Source organism: Mytilus edulis, chromosome 6 (assembly GCF_963676685.1).
Source record: "Mytilus edulis chromosome 6, xbMytEdul2.2, whole genome shotgun sequence".
Lineage (NCBI taxonomy): Eukaryota > Metazoa > Mollusca > Bivalvia > Mytilida > Mytilidae > Mytilus > Mytilus edulis.
In genome coordinates, this window is record NC_092349.1 from 21,927,098 (window position 1) to 21,954,304 (window position 27,207).

At 32.1% G+C, this 27,207-nt stretch overlaps 2 long non-coding RNA genes across 4 annotated transcripts; both read left to right on the forward strand.

The window, feature by feature from the left end:
• Window positions 1–2,944: 2,944 nt before the first annotated feature.
• Window positions 2,945–6,315, forward strand: LOC139527349 (uncharacterized). Of its 3 annotated transcripts, none has more exons than XR_011665335.1 (3): window positions 2,945–3,094; window positions 5,440–5,503; window positions 5,956–6,315. It is a non-coding gene; the product is annotated as an uncharacterized lncRNA (long non-coding RNA). The 3 variants fall into 3 exon arrangements; XR_011665336.1 differs by lacking the exon at window positions 2,945–3,094 and adding an exon at window positions 4,992–5,107; XR_011665334.1 differs by lacking the exon at window positions 2,945–3,094 and adding an exon at window positions 5,131–5,241.
• A 6,372-nt stretch (window positions 6,316–12,687) lies between these two features.
• LOC139526019 (uncharacterized) lies at window positions 12,688–27,074 on the forward strand. Its single transcript, XR_011665087.1, has 3 exons — window positions 12,688–12,812; window positions 25,469–25,526; window positions 26,827–27,074. It is a non-coding gene; the product is annotated as an uncharacterized lncRNA (long non-coding RNA).
• Window positions 27,075–27,207: the final 133 nt, after the last annotated feature.

The following is a 27,207-nucleotide window of genomic DNA, read 5'->3' on the forward strand; positions in this document are numbered from 1 at the left end:
TTTAGCAATCATTTGAAAACAAAAGAAGTAATTATCCTTGATCAATCTTGACATCATTTAATCGTGTATTTAGCACAGAGCGGCGAAATGATCTGTTCTTATATCTTTTGTTCTTGTATCAATCTCAATTTCAGATTTTCTTAATTGCATTGCCATCAAACGCTACTGCTGGCCATATTTTCAAGACAGATACATGTATGTATTTTCCTAAATTTTTATGCGGATTATTTGCTGAAAGAATTTTTTCGCCCATACATGTATCTTGATACGAAGATTCAGCTAGATACGACACATACTTATTATATTCAATGATGTAACAAAAACGTTACTCTGCATTTTGTGGTCAAATGTATCTGAAAACACTATTCAGTATGTTTGTGTCCAGTGTAATGTTTAATTTTCCCTGCACTTTTATTTACACTGTGTTCCTTTTGAAATTATAGATGGCCTGTATTTGAAAAACATACTTTAGAATGTACTGTTCTCAATACTATAAACAAACTTATTTTTGCGGATACTTTTTTTCACTTTTAGTCTTTTCTGACCCAAATCGCCGATATTTAATCTCATAATTTTCAAAGGACAAGGTACGATAAGGCCCGTTGTTTTTGGCCCCTCTTTTTTCTCATTTTTCAAATTCTGCTTTGGAGAGCGACTTATCATGTTAATATATTCCCTTAGGTTTGAAGTCTGTTTTGATCAATTACAGAAAATGGGTGAGGTTTGGAGATTAAAGGCACCAAAAACGCCAAAAGAAGGAAAAATTACAATTTTCGGTCAATGTTTCTTAAAATTGAATAGGGTGCGCCAATGCAACCAGAGAAAATTACGTCGATTTAGACAGCATAAACAGTGCTAATGACATTCGAATAAAAAAATTCCTGGGTCAAGTAGGCACTTAAAAACTAAAAATATGTTGTACAAAACCCTGAAAGGTGAATAATAATTACAATATTTCAATAATAACAGAAAGTTTCCCCCTCACCTCACCCAGTCGCTGATTTTAGTGGTTTTTTAAGTTCATCCTAACAAACTTCAAGTATTAGGGAATATTTTAACATAATAAGTAGCTTTTAAAAATAAAATTTGAAAAATGAGAAAGAAGGGGGGCCAAAAAAAGATCTTATTGTACCTTGTCCTTTACTTAATGATAAATTAAATAATTAAGATTGATAAAGTAAGAAAGGGATGACCTGTTTTGGTCAAAACCATTAAACATGTTGAGTTCTCAATTGAAGCAATTTCGTGCATTATCAGTATCATATCCTTTACAAATGTATTTGGTTAGTTTAACTGTTTTGGATTCGAGCGTCACTGATAAATCTTTTGTAAATTCTGGTATTTATGATGAGTTTATGTACAACCACTTGGTCGATGCCACTGCTGGAGGAGTTCGCAGGCAGGTAAATGTAGTTAAAAAAAAAATGGCAATAATTTTCGGTGTTTGCATTGCAATCTAAATCTGACGTCATTTTCTCAACTAATCGACACATGATTGGCTAGAACGTTTCGTCGACGTTAATTTTGAGCTTGTCACGAACAGCTGATCGAGCACCTTTTTGCGATAGATTAACAGCTGATGACCATTATTCTTGACTTTTCATGTATGGAAGGCTGTCCCGACATAATTAATGTTTGCGTTATAACCTGCGTCAATCCATCTGTTTGCCAAGTATTTCATACCATGTAAGGATAGAGTTGCACGATTCACTTGTTATACCAGGTTGGCATATATGTATTTCTTGCTAAATAACTGACAGAGTGCATGTTCGTAAAAGTGGTAATTACTAGATGTAAATATGTAACGTATGATTATATTTGGTTGGTATAAATGATTTATCGTTATCCTTTGGAATATGATATTCTAAGTTAAAAACATAATAAGCACAGGTCGGCTGACACATGATCGATATCGGTTAAATTGCGGAGTTTTTTCCAAAGCATAAGGTTGTGACGAATCTACCAATTTAGGCAAGTAAAATGCTGCAATTTTGAAAAGTGGCGTACTATGTAACGATTATTTAGATGTGATTGAACTGTTTTGATTTTCAAAATTGTCAAAGGTTGTTGTTGTAAAACCACAAGGATGCAAAGGGAGAAACCACATATCCAATGAATGTTTCATAGATGATATTCCTTTCCAACGTTCATCCAAAGATACATAAAGCTTTATCGTTTTACAAAATGACTTGATAAATGTCAAACTTCACCTGTACGAGGGAAAATAGGAAGATGATTTTAAGGTATCGACACATTGTATTTGAAAAAGTGCAGATGACTTCTTACAGAATTATCGGAGTTAATATTTTTTTGAGAATAGTTATGGAATTTGCCAGTTATATTATGGTCATCGTGGTGCTTTACTTTTGGCGGATTGTAAACATTAAGCAATGATTTTATCTAAGTGCCTAAATGGAATAACTTGTCTGCATCTGATTATTTGGCCAAACAGTTATAGACTAATGTTTCAATGACTCTGAAAGGACTTTTATCTACATTACGGTTTTTTTAATTTTCTAAATGTGTAACTTTTCAATTATTGTTGTAGCAATTTTTTGTTTTTTGCACCACCGAAATAAGTTTTAACAAAAGAAGCAATCACCAGCATTGTTAATAGCCTGGAAAGCTTAAACTACTGCTGTTTTTAAGATCCTCACAATATACATTTTGCATACTATGCCGATTGAGAAAAGATTTTGAGGCAAAATATTTTTATATTTTTTTCTAGTTTAAATATTGGTATAACGCAAGTGTCTGTACATAATCTCTTGTCGCAAGCTTCTGTTCTCAAAGAAAAGTACAAGAATTACGCTTATTTATGCATTACTCACACATATTTTGATGTTTGACTTTAATAAATAAATGTGACATACGCTTGGTAATTAATGCACGTAGTCTTACTTAAGGACCTTCAAAACTAAACTTAATTGTTTTGATATCTTATGGCAGACATATTGACATTTTAACGTGAGTCCATACCTAGTTTTGTTCGAAGCAAAGCAGTAATTATCTTATGAATAGGACAAAGTTGAACTAGAATCAGGGATATTTACTGCGTTTCATATTTTGTGGTGGCTGTTTTGAAGAAATTAAGGTTTGATTCATTTTTTATACATTTTTTTTATAGACTACAAAACATAATGTACCTGCACTTCTTCTTTGTCACTGTTTACCTTTCATGTTAAATGTGTTACCTTAAACTATTAATATATATATATATTGATTTCCGTGATATTTTGTGGTGGCCATTATTGAAATATTCGCCATTTTGAATATTTATTGTGAGTACAGAGCTAATATTGTTTGGAACAGCCAGCATTACTACCATGCCAAAATAAGTGCTTTAATTATCGAACCCACAATGTTGTCACAGATCTGCAGGACTAAAGTGTGTGTGTGGGGGGGGGGGGGGGGGGTATGATACAGCAGAAGAAATTGAACTTTATTACATTATTACAGTCATGTTTACCAACTTTTTTATGTCAGGTTGTTCTTCTTTCCATATGTCTAAAGAAAAACAAATGACACATTGTTCACATGGCCAGATAAACAGAAAGAATTCATATTCTGCAGCATATTGGTGTCTTATAAGTTATACCGTTTAAACAATATCTGGGTATACTAGAAGCTTCCTTGCTGTTCAAATGGACTTTACTTTTAGAGTGGTAAGCTTAGCGAAGAAACGCAATCACCTGTTTATTTTGAACGTCATTTTAAGAGTTCTTAATTTTGCAAATGAAATCAGCCTAACAAAGAGAATCGGGCGTGCTGGAAAATGAAAAAAAAATACTTAAAGGGCATACGATACAGTTACAGAGAGGTAATGACGTCGCTAACCTTAAACTGTATTTTTCGGAAGGTCTAACTGTGACATCCCAGAAAAGATGTATGTTTCAAATGTTTTGATATTTAGACTGATCTATCTTTAAAACAAGTGTATAGACCCAACTTTTTAAGAATGACATTTGGCGCAAATTACTTGTTTTAATTTTTATCAACAAATTATTTTTTTTTAAATTAAAGCAAAATAGTCTATCTTATTACTAAAATCATAAAAAATGTGACTGATTGCAATTTCTCGATCTTGTTTACCGTTTGAATTAAAATTATTAAGGATATAAAACGAACAAATAATTGTAAGGCATGAAATACAGGATCTGCCTGAGGAGCAATATTGAAACCAATTCCATTGGGCCAACAAACAGTGTGACCAAAAAAGTAAATAACAACATTGAAACGAACTCCATTTGACCAACAAACAGCATGACCAGAAAGGTAAATAATAACATTGAAACGAACTTCATTGGACCAACAAACAGCATCACCAAAAAGGTAAATAACAACATTGAAACGAACTCCATTTGACCAACAAACAGCATGACCAAAAAAATCAATAACAACATTGAAACGAACATCATTTGACCAAAAAACAACATGACCAAAAAGGTAAATAACAACATTGAAACGAACTTCATTGTACCAACAAACAGCATCTCCAAAAAGATAAATAATAACATTGAAACAAACTTCATTGGACCAACAAACAGCATGACCAAAAAGGTAAATAACAACATTGAAACGAACTTCATTGGACCAACAAACAGCATGACCAAAAAGGTAAATAACAACATTGAAACGAACTTCATTGTACCAACAAACATCATGACCAATAAGGTAAATAGCAACATTGAAACGAACTCCATTGGACCAACAAACACCATCACCAAAAAGGTAAATAACAACATTGAAACGAACTCCATTGGACCAACAAACAACATGGCCAAAAAGATAAAAAAAACAAAATTAAAGAGACATGTCGACAGAAATGACAATTTGAAAAGACATGCCAAAGGACATAATGAAATTAAAAGAGACATGCAGAAATAATTGTCACTTCCTCAGTTACGCAAAATAAATTAAAACATTTTTGCACCTGTGTTTATCCCGTAAATTCTTATAGCCTTTGTGGACATCAGACTCCTCCCTAAAGAAAGATCGCTCCAATGAACGTTACTTTCAATTGTGTCATTTTCTGTTTAAAATCATTATAGCACTATATAAAGAACGCCACATGTTATTTCATTGCATAACATTGATCTATATACAGGTAGGTAAATGAGATAGATACATGTATGCAACAACACAAATTATCATGTGATATTATTTTCTTGTAAATGTCGATCGGTGTTAGTTCAATTAGGTGGAAACTTGTACATGTGTTACTAGTTAATTGTAATAAGTGTACGTTATTTTATAGAATACAAAAACAATTTAGCAATTTTGAGTCTTAATCTTTAGTCTTAAATTCTAATATCGTGATATTTGACATTTTTATATTGCTTTTTCTTAAATTACTTTTATTTTACACTTTTTGTGAGCGATTGGTTGACTTATTTATATAAATAAACTGCTAAATTTATAACATGTAATACTTTGCAGGACTATTGCTGTTGAATAATGAGTGCCTACCTTGGATTATGCTGCATATTGATATGCCTCACAGGTACGTTAATTATTTCCGTACTAAAATAATTTACCAACATTGACGAGTAGGTAATTGTTTTCCGTTCTTCATTAATGGGTATTAAAAGCAAACAAAAACAACAACAAGTGTGTAATAATTCCAAAAATGAGAAATTATTAGGTAAAGTTTCAAGCTTTCGATATTATATGTTCTGTGTTTTCATTTAGTAACTATGATTACCTTTTCTTAAAATGAAATTGACCTTATATTGTTGTTTCAAAGTGTGAAGCCTATCTAGCTTTAATACCAGGTTCAATACACCATTTTTTACATAAGAAAATGCCTGTAGCAAGACAGGCAATATGACAGTTGTTATCCATTCGTTTGATGTGTATGAGATTTTGATTTTGATTTTGTCATTTAATAAGGGACTTTCCGTTTTATATTTTCCTCGGAAAATCTGTATTATTTTACTTTTACTTTTTATTTAGGATTGAAGTATACTGAAGCTGCTGTAACGTGCTTTCCCACAGTGGACTGTGGTTTCAACATTGATGGTTGCTTTTCTTTTTGTGTTGAGAGATTCTGTGCAGGATCAGCGAGGTGCGTCGGAAATAACCAGTGTTGTTGTGGTGGCTGTGTTGTAAAGCCTCCGAAGAGATATTAAGAACAAAAAGGATCTCAACCAACACATTATAGACCATTCAAGTTTGAAATTGATAATGGATGTACTTTATTAGTGTATAAATGAAGATGCTAATAACATAACGCTATCATGTTTGTTGATTAAATATATGTTCACTATATCTTTCAAATTTCATATGAAATAAAATTGAACAGATTTAAAATAAGGTATTTTGCAAATAAATTTGGACAATATCCGATAAGTCAACAAAAGACAAAAAAAAATGACGCCAAGCGACAATCAATGATCACTAGGCCAAAAAGAGGGCCGAAAGATATCAGAGGGACAGTCGGACTCATAGATTGAAAATAAACTGTCAACGCATTCAAAAACATACAAAAAAAAAGACTAAGATATAAAGTTCATGGTAGCAATTTGCAAATGGTTGTAGTTCAATCGCGATCAATTAAGATGAAAGGATGATGGCATTGACTAAGGAACTTTTTCGTTATTCTTTTCCGTTATGTCTAAGAGGAATATTTGTCATTGATCAACCTAGCAACTGTGGGTGCTTTGTTTTTTTTTTTCCAAATAACAACCATCTATTTTGTTACATACTCATCTTTCTATTGCTATCAGAACCCAACGATGAGTATAGGCGAAATGAACTTTGTTTAATTTTCTGTGATAAACAAATCTTCTTTATTTGATATAAAGAATCAAAAAAGGTATTTTTACTATTTCCCATTTTCTAAATATTTCACTTTAAAACTAAGAGTTTGTAGAATAGTAAAACATTGTGCATTTTAGTAAGGTTTGTTTTATTTATATTTCACGCACGTTTACATTTAAAAACAATATCACTTTTCTAATGTTTGAATTCGTCATAACAAGCTAGTAAAACATGTAAAAATAATTACCTGTGTATATTATAACAATGTAAAACCTATTAATATTCTAAAGCCAAGATATGTTAACTAACAAATTGTAGAAAAATATACGCACTCCATAATATTATCACGAAATATGTCTTTGACACAAAACATAAAAATGAGAAAAGGACAAGACTGATTTGAAGCTAATCCTCAATTTTACGTTGTACAATCCACCATTTCTTACATAAAACTGCCTGTACCAAGACAGGAATATGACATGTTTTATCCATTCGTTTCCTTTGTTTGACTTTGAATTTCCTCTGAGTTCGGTAGTTTAGTTGTTTTACTTTTTGTTTGTTTAATGTCGATTCAGATTAGTTAAGGTATCAGACACAATCAAAGATATATATGTTTCAAAGGTGTTTAAAGTGAATTGTGATTAGAGATTTAGCTTTAAATTTGACAACAGTATTGTTGAAGAGGGATTATTATGAGTAAAGTGTTTTCATTTCTATATATATGAGTCTGAAAGATTGTGTAACAATACCGATAAATAGATGGAAAACAAAACACTAAAAAGTGTTGAATATCATTGCACAAAGATGGAAAAAATGAACAGATGATATAAATTATACAATAATTGCAAATATTTCGGCTCAACAAATGGCCTTCTTCGGTGACAAAAGTTTTAACAATAATGAGATATAATTTATAAGGTGTAAACATAGATCACTAATAATACAGGTAAGTTTTGGTCGATTGATTTTAATCCAAAATCCTGAATATAATAATATAAACACTAGACTGTAAATTTAATTATTTCTTTCTATTGATTCCATCTGGATGGAGGACACCCAGTGTTTTTATCCAAAACCTCTACCGATTTTCTCTTTGCCTATTTTGCCATGTACAATCCTGTTCGATCACAAGGATCTTCATGTGATCAAAATCTTTCAGATTGTGATCTGGTAACCTGAAATGTTGGCTGACAGGAATATACGGTTTTTTTGTGAGGTCACTCCTGTGGCCATTGAGGCGTTTGTGAAATGGCTACATAGATTCACCAACATATTGGAGACCACATCTAGGACACTCAAGAACGTAAATCACGTTTGAGCTTTTGCAGTTGACATTGCAGAAGATCTTGTATGTCTTTTCTGTGGTCTTACTGTGAAATGTTGATGAATGCTGCAATTGGTTGCAACATTTGCAGCGCTTATCCCCACAAGGCTGACAATTACCTACAGTATGGTTAGGTTTGAAAAGGTCAGCACGGACAAGTATATTTCTCAGGCTGTTAGACAATTGCAGCATTCATCAACATTTCACAGTAAGACCACAGAAAAGACATACAAGATCTTCTGCAATGTCAACTGCAAAAGCTCAAACGTGATTTACGTTCTTGAGTGTCCTAGATGTGGTCTCCAATATGTTGGTGAATCTATGCAGCCATATGATTAGGGACTTTCCGTTTTGAATTTTCCTAGGAGTTCAGTGATTGAAATTTTTGTGATATCATTTACGACATAAGGAACATATCCGATATCATCTGTGAAACGATTATTTCATAACGGTCAACCAAATCGTTATGGCGTCCGTAAAATTTACGAAGGGATGATTTTAACGTCATCATTTGGAACTCTTGGTTTAATAGCTTCCTTGTGAGCAGCAACCGTCTATCAAGGAAATCATGATAGGAAATACAAGCCCGGGAATATCGTATCAATTTTGAGATATATACTCCGTATACAAGCGCTGCTGGCATGTTGCTACATAGAAATGGAAAGTTTACAATTGGGAAGCTGAAATCATCTTCTTTGTCATATAAAAAAGAAGGTGTGGTATGATTGCCAATAAGACAACTGTCCACAGACTAAAATGACACAGACATTAACAACTATAGGTCACCGTACGGTCGTTTGTCGTAAAGTTTTGGTTTTTACTGACCCTCCTTGTCTTTTAGGATGTAAGTGAAGATTATAAACAGACTTGACTGTATCTGTAGTATCCTTTAGCTCTAGTTCCATGGGATAGATTCGTTCAAAATGTTATATTTCTGACTTGGTGCAGACATTTTCTTATGTAGAAAATTGTGAATTTAACCTGCTTTTAAAGCTACCTAAACCTCTCACTTGTATGACTGCGCATGAAATTCCATTACATTGACTACAATATATGAACACGAAAAACAGGCAACATAGGAAAAACTTGACAAAAACAGGGGTACAGCAGTCAACAAAGACGCACAAAAAGCCATGTTGACAAAGCACATTAGCAAATATTAAAGACAAGAACATAAAAATATACCATACAACAATAACACAATGACGGGACGTATAAGTACAGAGCCATATCATATGTATTAAAGAAACACAAAAGGCATACATATAGACAAAACCTTATAGTAAAAGTGAAAGACAAAAATACAAAATTTATCATAAAACATTAACACAAAGTACAGTGTCACGTCAAATGAATATCTTCAAAAACAAAATAAAAAGTAATATTTATGAAGACAAAAACGAAAATACTTTCACACGTTATTAAGATGAGAAACAACGTCTGTGACCAGAACAAATAATTCAAGAATATCGTGTATAATTTGTAAAGTTAATGAAGAATATATATCACAGTCTTGGTTAAAAAAAAATTCTGACGTCACACACACAAATCAATGAGTGTGATTGTAGATAGATGTTTTTGTGTTCTGTTAAATTGATCCTTTTAAAGTTGTGATACGATGATGACTGATGTACCCACATTTTGACTATTTCATTTATTGTGTCTGTTGCGTTAACGCATCAATGTAAATATAACGGAATTTGATGAGACTGTCATCAAAGTGAGAGGGTTAGCGCTATAAAACCAGGTTTAATCCACCATTTTCTACATTTGAAAATGCCTGTTACCAAGTCTGGAATATGACAGTTCTTGTCCATTCGTTTTTGATACGTTTTGTTATTTGATTTTGCCATGTGATTATGGACTTTCCGAAATGATTTTCCTCTAAGTTCAGTATTTTTTCGATTTTACTTTTTGGTACGTTCATATGAACTTTTTAGGAAAAGGACAAGACGTTCTTTAACATACCCCTGGTTTATCAACCTTTCGCCCAGACACTGGTGACGTTTTATACAGTCTGGGTATAAGCTGCAAGATTTTGAATACCAAACAAGTCGGAAAATGTATATCCCATGTGCAGGTGAACTGGACTATTGCTATTTAGAATGGGAAAAATGATACATCATTTCAAAATTTAATTTGTAATAGAAAACTGAAGAATCATCTTATCATAGATATTGGAAGATGTGGTGTGAGTGCCAATGACACAACTCTCTATCCAAATAACAATCTATAAAAGTAAACCAATATAGGTCAATGTACGGCCTCCAACACGGAGCCTTGGCTCACATCGAAGAACAAGCTATAAAGGGCCCCAAAATTACTAGTGTAAAACCATTCAAACGGAAAAACCAACGGTCTAATCTATATAAAAAAAACGAGAAACGAGAAACACGTACAAATTACATAAACAAACGACAACTACTGTACATTAGATTTCTGACTTAGGACAGTTGCAAACATTTGCAGCAGGATTAAACGTTTCAATGGTACCAAACCTTCTCCCTTTTTCTGAAACAATAGCATAACATCACAACATAGAAAAGCACACGATAAATTATCAATTTGCAGGCTTAACTCAATCACAAAAACGTAAATTAACACACTATGAACGAATAAATTAGATCTACGATATCTGAATGCAAATGCACAGTTAATAAAATATAAGGAACACACTTTAAAGGCAAAAAAACAAACAAACAAGTCCATACAAAGACATGGCAAGACACCACTGCGATATATTTAACCCTTCGAAAATAATCACTTTTGAAAAAAAACGGTTTTAATAATACAAGTAAATCTTGAAGCCTATACAAATATAGTACGAAGAAGTGAAAAATGATGAGTTTATTTAGAAGATATTCCAAAGAATTAAAACTTGTATATAGACAAGATCCATATTTAAATAAAATAACAAAAAAGCATTATTAACAGTATCAACTGGTCGAATTGACAAGAAAATACAATTTGAGAGTACTCGCAGTTACTGACAGCTAGTTAAAAGCCAAACACAATTAATAATAAAAAGTCATGCATCAGAGACTAAATCAACTAAAACACATCCCAGGGATTCAGTATTTTAACGCCATGAACAGTCAGAGAAGACATGACTTGTGTAATGCCAAAAATAAATGTACCGACAGGTAGTAGGATAGTGAGGAGAGACTTCTGTAGAGAGAAACAAATTAACGTGTCTGTGTCTCTAAACATCTCACTTCAAAAGAAGATACAATTTAGTCATGTTTTAATTATTTAATGACAAATTGGATATTAGAGTCAATGTAAACTATATAATTATTGCTACGATAACCCTTACTTATAAGTTTGTTTGAAGGTTCGATGAGTTTACACGGATCACATAGTGATTTCCTCGCGTTAAGTACAATATTACCGTAAAATTTAGGATGTAAAATACCATTTTAATAAGTTTTCTACAGGTACAGCCAAATTTACTAATCAAATCAATGTATCTATGAGAGAATTTAGTAAACGTTTTAAGTAATTTATGGTATCGAAATCCCTGACACAATAATTTCCCAGTGATGCATTGATTACGTTCGTTGAACTCTATGACATCCATCAGAACACACACAGGCAAACCGAACGAGTTGGGATATATAAACACCGTATGATGGAGCCAAAGGCACATCACCGTCTAAAAAAGGAAAATTAACAATGGGAAATTTTAGTATGAAGTTTCCCGTTTGAAATTGAAATGTCTAAATTTATAACTGCTGCTGTTTGTGTTAGATTTAGTTAAAAACAGTAAGTTATTTTGGGTATATTTTGGAAGTATATTTAGAGAACTCTGGATTATTTAACGAAAAAATATCATCCATATAACGGTAGGTATTTTTGAATGTATCAACCAAATATAACAATGACGAGTCTTTACTGAGTTTAGTCATAAACTGAGATTCATAACAATATAGAAATATATCTGCTATTAAAGGGGCACAGTTAGTGCCAATAGGAATACCTACTACCTGACGATACACTTTATCACCGAAACGTGCATAAATGTTATCCAGCAGAAAATTTAAAGCTTCAATCATATCTTAACATTTCCAGTAAGTGTATCTAGCATACTTTCCTTTTTCGTTACAGAAAAAGGCTTTAAACGAGTTACAGCAAATAAAATTACAATGAGATTTTTCGAAAGACCATTGCCCGTTTTCGTCATCACTATGACTTTTTCAGCACCCGTGCATTAATTGCGAGATGTTTCAATAACATAGTTTATGAATATTTTACAAATATCGAAATTGATGCAAATTAATCTAATTTACATATAAATGACTGGCGATTAGTTAATCATGACAAAATTGACAAAAACAGTTGTACACCATGTTAATGTAAGGTAAAACCAAACAGGATTCGTGTGCAAGGTAAAACATCTTAACAGATACAGAATAAAATATACAGTCTTAACATAACCTGTGGTCCAATGATAAATTGATCAAAGTAATATGACAAGTACTTAGCCGGCCACGAAAAATAAATCATTGTAGTGTTTGTGTCATAACATATAATATAAGTTTCCCGTTCACGGAAAACAAACATATCCTGGACCAAATGTCAAACCAATGTACATAACTTTGTATTTTTGTGTCCTTTTCTGTCTTATGTTTTGCTATGCACTGTATAAAGGCAGACAAAACACTTTGAAATGTACTATACATTTTTCTAAACACAAAAAATAAGTTAACTCAACTTAGTACAGAAGGTAAGAAATTTTGTGATAGCGTTCCAATGTTCGTAATTGTATATTTTTGTCTACACATAAACATGCTTATCACGAACTTACATGATCAAAGTTAATATAAATATTACCTCTTTTACTTACCGAAAAGCGGGTTACTTTCGTTGGTGCAAAATTGCGCGATTTTCATTGAATAAGGTATACGAAATATTTTGGAGGTTACTATTTTGGCGTATACAAAACTTTTATCAATACCTTTCCATGTGCACTCCCAAATTGAAAGAAGTTGTTTTAGTGAATTTGTTCTATCCACGAAAATAATCGAAAATTTTCAAGCCACGAAATAACCCGCTATACGTTATTTTGTTCGCCATATGCACGTAAAATGAAATATATATCTAAGACTTACATATCAATTAGTCCGTGTGCTTGTTTTCGAAATATAAGCCATTGAAAATTTGGCAGGAAACAAAATCTATCTCGATTTTTTCTACATTGAACGATGCCACGTTTTGTCTTTCAAAAACTGTTAAAATATAACAATGATTTTATAAGATTTTCTACATTGATTATAAAAACTATATGATATTATATTGATAAAAGGAAAGAAGGGATAAATTGGCAAAACTGTTATTGACACAACATAGATAAAACAACAGAATTCCGAATATTTACTAAACTTTCAAGTGGAGCAAACACCATTTGCAGACAGTAAAAATTATGCATTGAACACCTGTCAGGCGAATTTAAGATCAGTCAAATGTCACAATTGAAAATAAGACAATTTAGTTTTTCTTTTTAATTAACAGATAAGAAGAATATGCTAGTATATAAAGAATTAAAAAGAATCATCAGTGACGCTTAGATCAAAATAGTTCAAACGCCAAATAAGTACAATTTTGAAGCGCATTTAGGACCCAAAATTCCAAAAAGTTGTGCCAAATACTGCTACGGCAATTTATTCCTGGGATAAGAATATCCTTAGTTTTTCGAAAAATTCAAAGTTGTGTAAACAGAAAATTTATCAAACTACCAAATAATTGATATGCATGTCAACACCGAAGTACTGATTACTGGGCTGGTGTTTATCTATAAGTCTATAAAATCATATAGATATGAGTCGTTCTTCTTCAAAGCTCTGCTGGAGCTGCTTTTGTGAATGAAACTCACTCGTGTAAATGACCAAGATAACTTTTTTATTTGCAGTGAATGAGTTTAAAAGTCTAATATTTACCTGTACTTTATGATTCACGCTTTAAGACAGATTTAGGTAAAAACTTTCACTTCACTTACTTATATACCCGAATTGGTTAGTACATATCTGATTTATAAAACTATGGTTTACATGTTTTGGTATTCGAGTCATGTGAAGACCAGTAGTTTACGTCTGATGTACTCAATTATATGTCTTGTATCAGAGGTGGGACATTTAAAGACGTATCGTATCCGTTTCTGATACGTTGACGTATCTGAACGTATATATGTGTTTTTATTTTTATAGACTATTTTCGTTTTTAAATATGTGTTTTTCTATTGTTAAATATCTTTCTGTCATTGATACCCATTGATACACTGAATACTCGTTTATATCTAACAATCGATATCTAAACAATCACCACTTCTCAGTCGTGAATGTAAGATTCATGAGTCCTTCTGTAGCTATGTGTATTACAAATTTTAAATTAAGGTATATAGAATTTTTTTTCTGAGACAAGTGCCTGTGTCTTGTACATATATACCGGGAAACTTCGTTCACAAAATCGGGACTTTGTGGTAAATATAGTTAAAATCTACAACAGACTTGAAATTAAGAGATTTTTTATTATAAAATTTTAATGATTATGTACCCTTGTGTTGATTCAATGCTAAACATATGGAAATTTTATAGAAAAACCACAGCCTTTATCCTTGTATTATCATATTTGGCAATATGATGACTGGATAGATATATGATTACTGCATGCAGTGCTAGCATTGATTTCCTGAAAACAAGTTTATTAATGTAGTTATTGGTTAAAACAAATAAAACAATGGACCAAATCAAGTACACCATTTAGGGTGCGCTCGACTTTAGTGACTCTGCACGAGGTATTTTGGAATTTACAGGTTAGTTAGAACTTTTTTGTAAAAAATAAACACTAGCACATCATAGAAAAGCAAGTGAGTAATCTATGATTCAAATTTTATAACAAAATCTCTGTATTTAAGGATGTGGATTTTCTTTAAAAATCTTGGTTTATTTGCCACAAAGTATTTTTTTTTCTATTAAATGCAATGAAACAGTAAATAATAATGCTTCGCATCAAGTCCCCCAGTGTATTTACAAAATGGCCTGTCTCAATTATTCATTATATCTGTAGTTTTGATGCAATTGATGTTTGAAAAATTCGTACAAAAATGACTACAGAAGGGGTCATAAACCTTAAACATAGTTTACTCACTTGTTTGATGTGTTAGCATTTATTGTTTACAAAAAGTCATTACCAACCTGTACATTCAAATGAAACTCGTGGAAGTCACTAAAGTCGAACGCACCCTAGATGGTGTACTTGGGGTACACATATTAAAAATGTATTGCCTGCTTATTTATCAATTTATTATTATTGGTATCAGTAATCAACTCGACTCATATGATGTGGATAATTCAATTCCGTTTTTTTAGCAAATTTAAAGTGCGAGTATGCATATCGTTAACTTTATTTGTTTTATAATTCAACTTCACGCCTTGGTAGTTCTAATGATTTAAATATATAGTTTTAAAACATGTACTGTAAGAAGTATATAGATTGACACGAAAATCACGTGATTGTTAAATGTGTGTAAATGTTAGCTTCTGATGTCGTCCATGCAATGTTTTAATAATTGTATTACAGAACTGTAAATATAGAAGAAACATCACTTTCTAGACAATAAATATAATTAATTATATTTCCTTTTTCCTTTTCCCTTTTCTCGATTACTACTATTTAAACACGTAAATAATCAATTGTATAATAACCCATGACTTAAGCCTTTTTCAACTGATTTGTATAGTTCGTACTTATGTTGTACTGTTAAACCACTGTCCAAGATTATGGGGAGGGTTGGGATACCGCTAGTATGTTTAACCCTGCCACATTATATATGTATGTGCCTGTCCCAAGTCAGGAGCCTGTAATTCAGTGGTTGTCGTTTGTTTATGTGTTACATATTTGTTTTTCGAGTTTTTGTATATAAATAAGGCCGTTAGTTTTCTCGTTTGAATTGTTTTACATTGTCCTTTTGGGGCCTTTAATAGCTGACTATGCGGTAAGGGATCTGCTCGTTGTTGAAGGCCGTACAGTGACTTGTAGCTGTTAATTTATGTGTCATTTTGGTCTCTTGTGGCGAGTTGTCTCATTGACAATTATACACATCTTCTTTTTTTGACATATATACGTTTAGATACGTCAACGTATCAGATACGGATACGATACGTCTTTAAATGTCCCACTTCTATCTATGACAATATTTTACAATCACCGAACTTAATTCATAATTAGTTGTGTTGACTTTTTCTATGTAAATAGGTATCCCAAGTTTTGCATTCAGAACTTTATGCAGACAAAACCTTGTGTTAATGCGGTTCTTGTAAGATTATTTATCTTATTTTACGGGCCTATCTGTACCTGAATTGAATAGATATTGCATTTTAATGGTTAGTTTGAATAAGGAACCTGCTTTCTAGTGACCATATGAATCCAGATAAAACACTTTGGTAAACACTGTTTGGTATCTTTTCTGACCTTTTTTGGTATTTGACTACAAAGTACTCGTTTTTGTTTTTTTTTGGTAATATTGGTTTACAGAGTGCAAGTCAGAACCCAACATAAAGAAAATAATCATTTTAAAACTATTTGGAAAATGCTTGACCGATTTGGTTGATAAAAAGCACAAAGTTCAATAGCAAAACGAAAACGACACAGGAATACCAATAAAAGTTATGGATTATTTAAAAGTTATGCATGGTTTTTTATCTAACTTAATGTAATGCGCTAAAAAAGTGATTGGGTGATTATATATCGTTAGAAATCTATGAAAAGTATGATCTTGTACAATGTCAAGTTATAAGTAGTAAAATAGTTATCAAAGGTACCAGGATTATAATTTAGTACGCCAGACGGGCGTTTCGTCTACATCAGTGACGCTCATATAAAAATATTTATAAAGCCAAACAAGTACGAAGATGAAGAGTAAAAGAAGGACGAAAGATACAAACTCATAAATCGAAAATAAACTGATAACGCCATGGCTAAAAACGAAAAGGCCAAACAGACAATCAATGGTACACATGACACAGCAAAGAAAACTAAAGAATAAAAAACACGAACCACACCTAAAACTAGGGGTGATCTCAGGTGCTCCATAGGGTAAGCAGATCCTGCTCCTCATGTGGCACCTATCGTGTTGCATTACTAAATGTATAGACATGATGTTAGTCCTATTATGCAACCTCGACCAAGAATACAAAGTCAGTCATTCCTATTACAATTATGTATACGTAGACCTACATTCATCCCCATAATTCATTATAAATCTCACGTTTCCCCAATCTCAACTACCTTCCGACAAACTTCGCCCATGCGTATTATAACTTCCTTTCTCTAGCCATTGGTTTCTCTTTTATCCACACTGAAATTGAACTTGTATACTCAACATCCTTCTCCTAATCTTGGCAATGTATGGTAAGAGTTATGTGGGTTTTTTTTCATTCAATCTTGACAATGTCTCCTTAGAAACCATTTTCCCTTACCTTGTAAATGTTAAACAAGACTATATGTTTCCTTTGTTCTTAATGTAGATTATTCTCCCTTTCACTCTCCCATGACAATGCAGCTTTTGAGTCCCTGTACTTCATTTTCGACACAACATGTTGATTATACCATTTTCCTTCAGACTATACAATAAAGACTTTGACCTCTCCACTCCTATTTCAATAATTCATATATAGACTTTCTTTCTCTTATTCTCGACAATACATATTTAGCCTCCTTTTCGGCCCACCCCTAACAATACATACTGAAACTCCTTTAACTTCAGCATCGCAATTCAAACTTAACCTCAGCCTCAACAAGGAATCATATCTGTTTCCTTAACAATGAGTAATAAATTATCTTTCCATAACTCTTGACAATTCACATTTAGGCTGAAGTTTCTTTACTTTTGACACCGCATTCTAAAAATCCGTTTTCCCAGCCTCGACAAGAATACTTTAATTGCCCCCATCGTCGATAACGCATACTGATTTAAAACAAAGAAGATGTGGTATGATTGACAATTAGACAACTCTTCACACGAGTCTAAATGAAACAGAAACTTTAGAAATCTTTTCTCCCAACCTTTACAATGTATACTCCCTTTATTCAATTTCAAAATTACTTAGTACGAATACGGGGAAAATTGTTGGTTAAATAGCACAAAATTAATGCTTGTTTCTTTTATTTTCTATCGAAAACTATTCATCCTTGTAAGTATCTAATGGGCATAATAACAGGTATTTTTACATTTATTTTTTTAGATATTTCCCATTTTTGTACCTTCAATTAGTATTTCAATAGTGTACTCGTAAAGGAAAACATGTTTTCTTTTAGCAAAGTAACTTTATAGATAATATTCATTCACGTTTACATGTTTTTTTTTTCATATTCATACTTTGCTAAGTGATAGTTTTGATAATATCCATTTGACTCGGTACTTATACATCCCATGCTTGTGTTATTAAGATATGGCTAATTCTGGTACTTGTCTTTCATAATTTCAAAATAAATGTACTTTGACAATATGCCTTTCTCACTGTTTTTGATTACATATTTGTTGGTTTTTATGGTTAAGTTATATCACATTTCGACTGTCCTACCCTTAATTTGATAGTTTTTTCCCATGACTGTTTGATTTGTTCACACAATGTTGTCAACATAGTGGAGTTTAATATGATTGACATATAAGAGAGAGGTTAAGCTAGCTTTAAATCATATCTTATCCACACTTTCCTACATAATAAAATACATATACCAAATTCGAAATATTACAGCTGTTGTTCATTCGTTGATGTGTTCCGAGCTTTTCATTTTGCAATCTGATCATAGACTTTAAATGTCCGTTAAGAATTTACAATATTCATTATTTGTTTTATATTCTACTTTATTATATCTTATTTCACCCTGAACAAAAGGACATATATAAACATGTCAAAATATAAAAACAATAAAATTCTTATATTTTTTTAACCAGTAATGATTTACATCATAAACTATAGAAAGTTATGCAAAAAATGCCTTGCACAAATAATTCTAATGACAAAAAACATAAAATGACAAAATTGATGTGTATTAAAACTGAAAAGCGGACTAAATCCCCGTTATTTTGTACTTTTATTTAACAACTAAACCTTTATTAATGGGAAAACGAACATATTCTGCCACAGATCCTACTTATTAACTTATATTTGCTTAATCTGGTTTATATTCACCTCATGTTTTAGTACTATTTAAAGGCCTTCAAAAACAGTTTGCTTCAATAATAATTTTTTTTTTCATAATACAGGTAAGTTTCAGATTACGTCAACATTTCTTTTAATCGAATGCATTTACTAAATCAATAGAAGCCCTTGGTTATTAGCTATCTTTTTATTAATTGCTGAGGAAATCATGATAAAAAAAATTAATACACACTTTGGAATCGAATCAATCCGGATCTGTTTTTTTATCAATACTTAATAGTGAAACTGCACGTCTTTTCCGATATTGTATTGGGTACAGTATATTAGAAGCAACGTTTTCTTAGTCTATTCAAATTATTCAACACTCATATTATATGTCTATGTATTACTAATTTTTGCAATAGTACAGTCTTTGAGTTCTAAAACATATTGAACATGACGCGTATTTACTTAAAATTGAGAATGGAAATGGGGAATGTGTCAAAGAGACAACAACTCGACCAAATAAAAAACAAAAAACAACAGCAGAGGGTCACCAACAGGTCTTCAATGTAGCGAGAAATTCCCGCACCCGGAGGCGTCCTTCAGCTGGCCCCTAAACAAATATATACTAGTCCAGTGATAATGAACGCCATACTAATTTCCAAAATGTACACAAGAAACTAAAATTAAAATAATACAAGACTAACAAAGGCCAGAGGCTCCTGACTTGGGACAGGCGCAAAAATGCGGCGGGGTTAAACATGTTTGTGAGATCTCAACCCTCCCCCTATACCTCTAACCAATGTAGTAAAGTAAACGCATAACAATACGCACATTAAAATTCAGTTCAAGAGAAATCCGAGTCTGATGTCAGAAGATGTAACCAAAGAAAATAAACAAAATTACAATAATACATAAATAACAACAGACTACTAGCAGTTAACTGACATGCCAGCTCCAGACTTCAATTAAACTGACTGAAAGATTATGATTTCATCATATGAACATCAGGCACAATCCTTCCCGTTAGGGGTTTAGTATCATACCATCATAACATATATGAGAAGAACATAACCCGTGTCATGCCAACAACTGTTTTTTAAAAAAATAATGTGTTTAGTTCCGATGCAAAGACCTTATCAGTGACTCAATATTAACGCCAAAATATGCAATCTTTAATGACTTGACAACAGTATCGTAATTATATCCCTTCTTAATAAGTCTATTCAAAGGTTTTGTAAGTTTCTGAGGTGAATACTGACACCTTTGTGCTTTATAAAGAATATTACCATAAAAAATTGGATGTGAAATACCTGAACGTATTAGAAGTCTGCATGTTGAGCTATATTTACGAATGATGTCTTTATACCGATGATAAAATTTAGTAAATGTTTTGACTAGTTTGTGATATCGAAAACCCTGGTGTAATAATTTTTCAGTAATACATAAATTTCTCTCGTTAAAATCTAAAACATTGTTACATACACGAGCGAATCGTACAAGTTGAGATATATAAACACCGTAAGATGGTGACAAGGGAACGTCACCATCTAAAAACGGATAATTAACGATAGGAAATGAAAAATCATCCCTTTTATCATAAATTTTAGTATTCAGCTTTCCATTAGTGATATATATATCAAGATCGAGAAAAGGGCAGTGGCCATTGTTAGTATTAGCTTTATTTAAAGTAAGTTCAACAGGATAAATTTCATTAATATACATACTGAAGTCGTCATTATTGAGAGCCAAAATATCATCCAAATATCTAAAAGTATTATTAAATTTGTTTATCAGATGTTGTTTCGATGGGTCTTTGCTTATTTTTGTCATAAATTGTAACTCATAACAATACAAAAACAGGTCCGCAATAAGTGGTGCACAGTTAGTCCCCATTGGAATTCCGATAATCTGACGATATACGGAATCACCAAAGCGAACAAAAATGTTATCTAGTAAAAATTCAAGGGCATATATAGTATCAAAGTATGTCCAATTAACATAGTTTTTTTGTTTATTGCTACTAAAAAATGACCTAAAAGAGTTTGAACATATATACTCACATTCTGATTTTTTGAATGCCCATTTAATTAGGTGTGTGAATTTTTTCTTAATGAGAATGTGAGGCAATGTGGTATACAGGGTAGAAAAATCAAAACTTTGAACAGATTCAAAATCACCAATATAAGCATGCAATTTATCAAGTACTTCCAACGAGTTCTTGACACTCCAAAAGTAATTTATTCCACTATTTTCGAAGGCCTTATTTGAACAATTTATTATCAGGTTTTTAATTGTACCAAGTGTGCTGGTAAGAAGAATAGACAATTTAGTAGTTGAACAATGGCTTGAAGACGAAATAAATCTATATTTGTAAGGGGTTTTGTGTAGCTTCGGAAGCCAATACATAGTTGGGACTTTCATTGTATTTGGCTCTGCTTGTAAAGCGGTGGCTAAAAGTTCATGTTTGTTACAGATTTCGTTTTCTGAAAATGGAGTCAGTTGGAATGTTGGTGAATTGGTGATTTCCTTTTTCAGAACCTCAATGTAAAATTTACGTCAAACAATAATAATATTATTAGCAGCTTTATCTGCCGGGACAAATACAAATTCCTTGGCTAGTTCTTTTAGTTTATGTTTGATACGAGAAATAGGTTTAATGTGGTTATTGTTTATAGTAAAATGTTCTTTAAAATGTTGAATACGTATATCAACTATCTTCATTACTGAATTAAAAAAAGAGTCCAAAGATTTTTTGTCAGCTTTTTCCCGTTTTATCCATTTCATACAGTAAGTATGGAGTGAGTCGTGGATGATATTACGACACTCATTCCAATTAATAATTGACGGGGGACGATATTTAGGTCCTTTACTGAGGAATGATTTTAACTCTCGGTCTTGAACGATGTTAAGATCTCCTGTTATAACATGGGAAATGGGTCCATAAATATATTCGGAATTACTGCAATTACATGAAGTAGGTGTATTTTCACTGATATTAGCATCTTTACACAATTGACTATAATTAAACACAAATTTTCGGGTAGATTTCTTGTAAATATAACAAATAAGAGGTAGCTCAGTATTGTCAAAATATCCAGGAATTTGTTCTTTAACAGAATGGTCGTTAAATATACCTGCAATATTTACAAAATCAAAGCCTTTATTGACATACTTAATTTTAATAAAATGTTTTTTATGATCTTCAGGGCGATCAATTTTGGGAAATAATTTAGAATAACAATATGCCATAATAATTTGAACAATTTCATACTTAGGACTGCTATATGAAATTGTGCTGCAATCCTCCAAAATTTTATTTAACTTATTAACCGGTAACGAACAGAGTTTTGTTAACAGATAATGTCTGCCGTTGTTTTTTGAAATAGAAATTAGGTCCGAAATATTGGTATGATTGGCCCGAAATTTTCTTTGATTGCGATTTGTTCTACGACCGTGAGAACGTTTTTTACGAACAGTTTTAGAAACTATATCCAAAATGTTAATGGAATTGGTTCTAGATATATTACCAATTCCCATGATATTATCATTTAGACCGAGAGGGTAAACTGTCTGTAATCTTTTAATCCAATTTAATTCAATTATTTTCCGTGATCGTACAAACTTTGAATGCGATTCACCAGGCTGCTTATTTACTACTTCTAAAGGTTGAACTGCTAAATATTTAAAAGGATGGTTGTGGTTCTTAAGGTGTTGGTAAATGATACTTTTGAATTTATTGGGTCTTTTAAAACGATACAGATGTTCTTGTGTGCGTTTAGATAAATATCGTCCAGTTTCTCCTACGTACTGAATACCACACCCCGGTTTGTTTCATGTGAGTAAATAAATAATACTGTTTGTTTTTCAAGTTATATCAGTTTCAAAATTTAAAGAAAATGTGCGACCATTAAACGTGGACCTTACCGTATTGTTGGTGGAAAGACGGGGACATGTAAGTCATTTTTTGGCATGACACTTATCGATAGAAGGGTAACCACGATTTTTATTGTTAAAAACTTATTTGTTTGTCTTGTTTATGATGAGTGTATTACAATCTAAATAAAAAAAGACTATTAATTACTAGACATGTTACGAAAAGGTATATTCACGACGTTGAAATTGACAAATAACATATTAAATGTGGGGACTGTATCAAAACACAAAATATATTACCTGTATACATTGAATATAATTTAAAAACTGCATTAATCCTTTAGAGGCAATTCGTATGGAACGAATATTAAATGACATTTGTACCATAAGAAATATAGGAAATTGATATTAATAAATTCCATAATATTTTTTAAGAAACTATAATGCAAAAAAATGGTGGGGGGAGGGGCACGGTCATGTAAATGCAGCAGTAGATGTATATGTGGGGGGAGGGGACGGAGTGTGTGAATTCTTGTGCTAGTCCTTAATAGACCTTACAAATAATCAAAGTATTATAATTCGTTTTATACCTACTCGTGAATATATATGTAACGGTTATTTTTATATAGTTATGAAAAGCAAAGAAAGGAGTGTATGTATTTTGATCCAGTTGTTTGCCACCTAAATTTTTATCTAACAGGGTATGTTTTAAAACACTTAAAATACGATTTTTATGCAATTTTAACTTGAAACTTGTTGCATAATAGTTTTAGAAAATTTACTCACGGTCATATAGCGGCGAAGGCAAGTATTTTCTTCCTTTATTTCCTTCCAACTTTGTCTTAATTTAAACAGTTTCAGCTCAATTAGTATTTTCTTTATAAGGGGTATGTGATTGATGATTGTTGGTTGCTTAACGTCCAGTGGCAAATATTTCATGCATGTTCAGAACGATAAGAGGTTTGTGTAAAATATGACTCACTACTCACCGGTTGAACATCCCTGCAGAGTTCCAAAAGCATTGCATAATGACTTTGCATTTACACCTTAACTCCACCTTTTGCGGACATTGCATTCATACATAGGTTATTGTGGACAACAGAAATCATATAAGATTTATTCGAAATGGTTTCACATATAGGACACCAAAATGATGCCCAACAGTATAATTTATTGCCTTTAATTGGACCTGGTTTGGAGTTCGATTTCCCACAGAATTTTGTCATCTTAGCGGGAAAAACATTATCCATGTCGATTTCCCCTCTTTATCCGCTACAGGCGCCATCAACTTAGAGCTAACCACGAGCAGAAAGAAGAAAATATTAAAAAAAATTAATTTGCGTATATCAGAGTATCGGGTATATGTCACAGGAAGCTTATGGAGACAACAGACTGACGAATCAATCAGACTGTAGAGCTTTGTGCGGGATTAGTGGAGCGACAGGTTGAACTTTGTCAGGAACTGTAATACAAAAAATAAAACTGACTAATATCTAACCAGCTTACTATGTTTATGTTATCAATCTGGAATCGAATGAACATGTATAACTCTCAGCCCTCCCTTTTCTAGCCCGCCTATTCCTCCACGCATACACTTTTCATGTCACGATAGGCTGGACAGTGGCGGATCAAATGGGAGGGGGTCCGAGGGTTGGAACCCCCTTTTTTGGACGATCAATGCATTTGAATGGGGACATATGGTTTGAAACCCCCTTTTTAAAATGGCTGGATCCGCCCCTGCAAGCAATGATAACACAAAAGAAATTTTCATATAGGATGTTACATAATGAGACTCTAGATAATTGTGATTTGAAGTAACCAAGAGGTGTAGAATTTAAATGTTACCTGTTTAAATCTATAATCAATGTTTTGACACCGTCCCCAAATTTAAAGTCTAATTTGTCAACCTCAAGGTCGAGAATATACCTTTTCGTAACATGTCTATTAGTATGTCATATATTATGTCAATCATGTCCAACTATATCAGATCTACAAAGTTAAAAAAAAAAGAATGTTTAATCGTTATAAAACACAAATATTGTGCAAAGGTAAATGAACGTTACATATAAAGTATGGAATATATAGTTCGACCTACTCAAATAATCAAAAGGATGAAATGATAAGATCAATTAGACAAGTTCTTAAACTGTTATGGGAAATGAATCTCAGTTGTATGATAAATCTTGTTTATCCGCGACAAATAATCGCAAAGTTTGTTTTTCGGCGAAAATATTTTGTGTAATGATGAATAAAATTATCAGCAGAATTTATTGATAACTGTCGTGCACATAAGTGTCTAAATATGTGCAAGCCGAAAGGTTTTATCACTCCTATGTTAATGTGATAACATGAATTTATCTTCCAGAACTTCTGCAAAATGAGAGCCTACTTCGCTATATGTGTCTTATTGATTTGTCTGTCGGGTAAGTTTGCATTACTAAAGAAAATGTCCATTTATTAAAGTCTTTATGAATATCATTTATATAGTCATGTTTATAAATTTCCTGTTAACAATAATTTGAATTCTTCGAAAAACTAAGGATTTTCTTACCCCAGACATAGATTACCTTTGGCGCACAACATTTTAGAATTTAATTCTGAGCTTCACTGATGAGTCTTCTGTAGACCAAGCGCGCGTCTGACGTATTAAATCATAATCCTGGTACCTTTTAGAACTATTCATATTTCTTCATAAGGTTTGAACTTGTATTCTTATATCTACACTAAAGTAAGAGTACGGAAGCGTCAAAAAATATAATTAGAAACATTAGGAAATGTAGTAAGTCTGCCAATGAATAACAAAATCTCACTTAAATCTCAGTTTCAAACTGTAGTGATAGATCATTAAACGAAACTTGTAATGTCTTTTGTAAAATTTATCATAACATTACATTGCTTTGAAAAAAGAGGTCAACTCTTCAGTCTTTTTTTTATACAATAGTGGGTGCCCGATGTTGGCGTGTGGACTCTCTTTCTGTTAAGTGTCTGGAATTGATTAGTTTGAAATATTTAGGAGCCGTTGACTATACAAGATAGGTCATATTTTTAGTGTGAACATTTGATAAGCTATTACATGTATTTTGTGAGCTAGTACGTCTAAATGTATTTTCATAAAACAATCATTTACTTTCGTGCGTCCGTAGCCTTTATCATAATTGGTCAAAGTCAAACATTTGGAAACTAATCATATGGAATACACATAAACACGCATATTTTTTTTTTGACGAACTCAAAAGATCAACTTCTGCATCTTCAAAGAAGAATTTAAGAACATATTTGAATAAGATTAATCACAAACCAATCAATACAGAGCTGACGTATTTCCGTCGTTTCCTCAAACAAAACATAATATCACTTCTTAATTTTAAACTTTCTTACCTGTCATATAAGTTTTAGATATACTGGGTTTTGTATTAAACAATTGGATTATGCTATATCAAACACTTACGTAATCTCTCTTATGCGTCATGTGAAGATATTGCGTTCGCTGTCCTTTTACCCGTTAACTTAATTTCCGACCATCAAATCACCAATTAATGTTGTCGAAGCTTTAAATAAAACACATTTATTATCTTTCAAACAGCGATATAATAATTTCCTATTCTGTTGATATAGCATCATCAAATGTACTATCAAATATATAGTTATAGTAAAACGTCTTTTCAATGAAAATCGTAACCTTATTTTTGTGATGTTTTAATTAACAATTACAATATATTTTAGGTTTGGAGAATACTGATGCTGTGAAGTGCTTTAAAAGTTATTGTAGTCCTAGAGGTGATAGTTGCAGATCCGTATGTCGTTCCCATTATTGTGGCAGTAAATATCAATGTGTCGAAGGAAGGAAATGCTGCTGTGATGGTTGTAGACATAATTAATAACCAGAAATAAACAGAACATCAAATTGTGAACCGTGTAGATATAAGCATATTAAAATATTGCATAATCATGTATTATGTAAAAGAAAATTATTTGGTGAATTATTCTGATTTTTATAAATTTCTTTTATATTGCAATTTTTTAGAAAGTTTATGTTAGTTATTGCTTGTTTTTTCAACCTCCTTAAAACCCCCAATTTTTACTCGTTTTACAGAAACTACTACG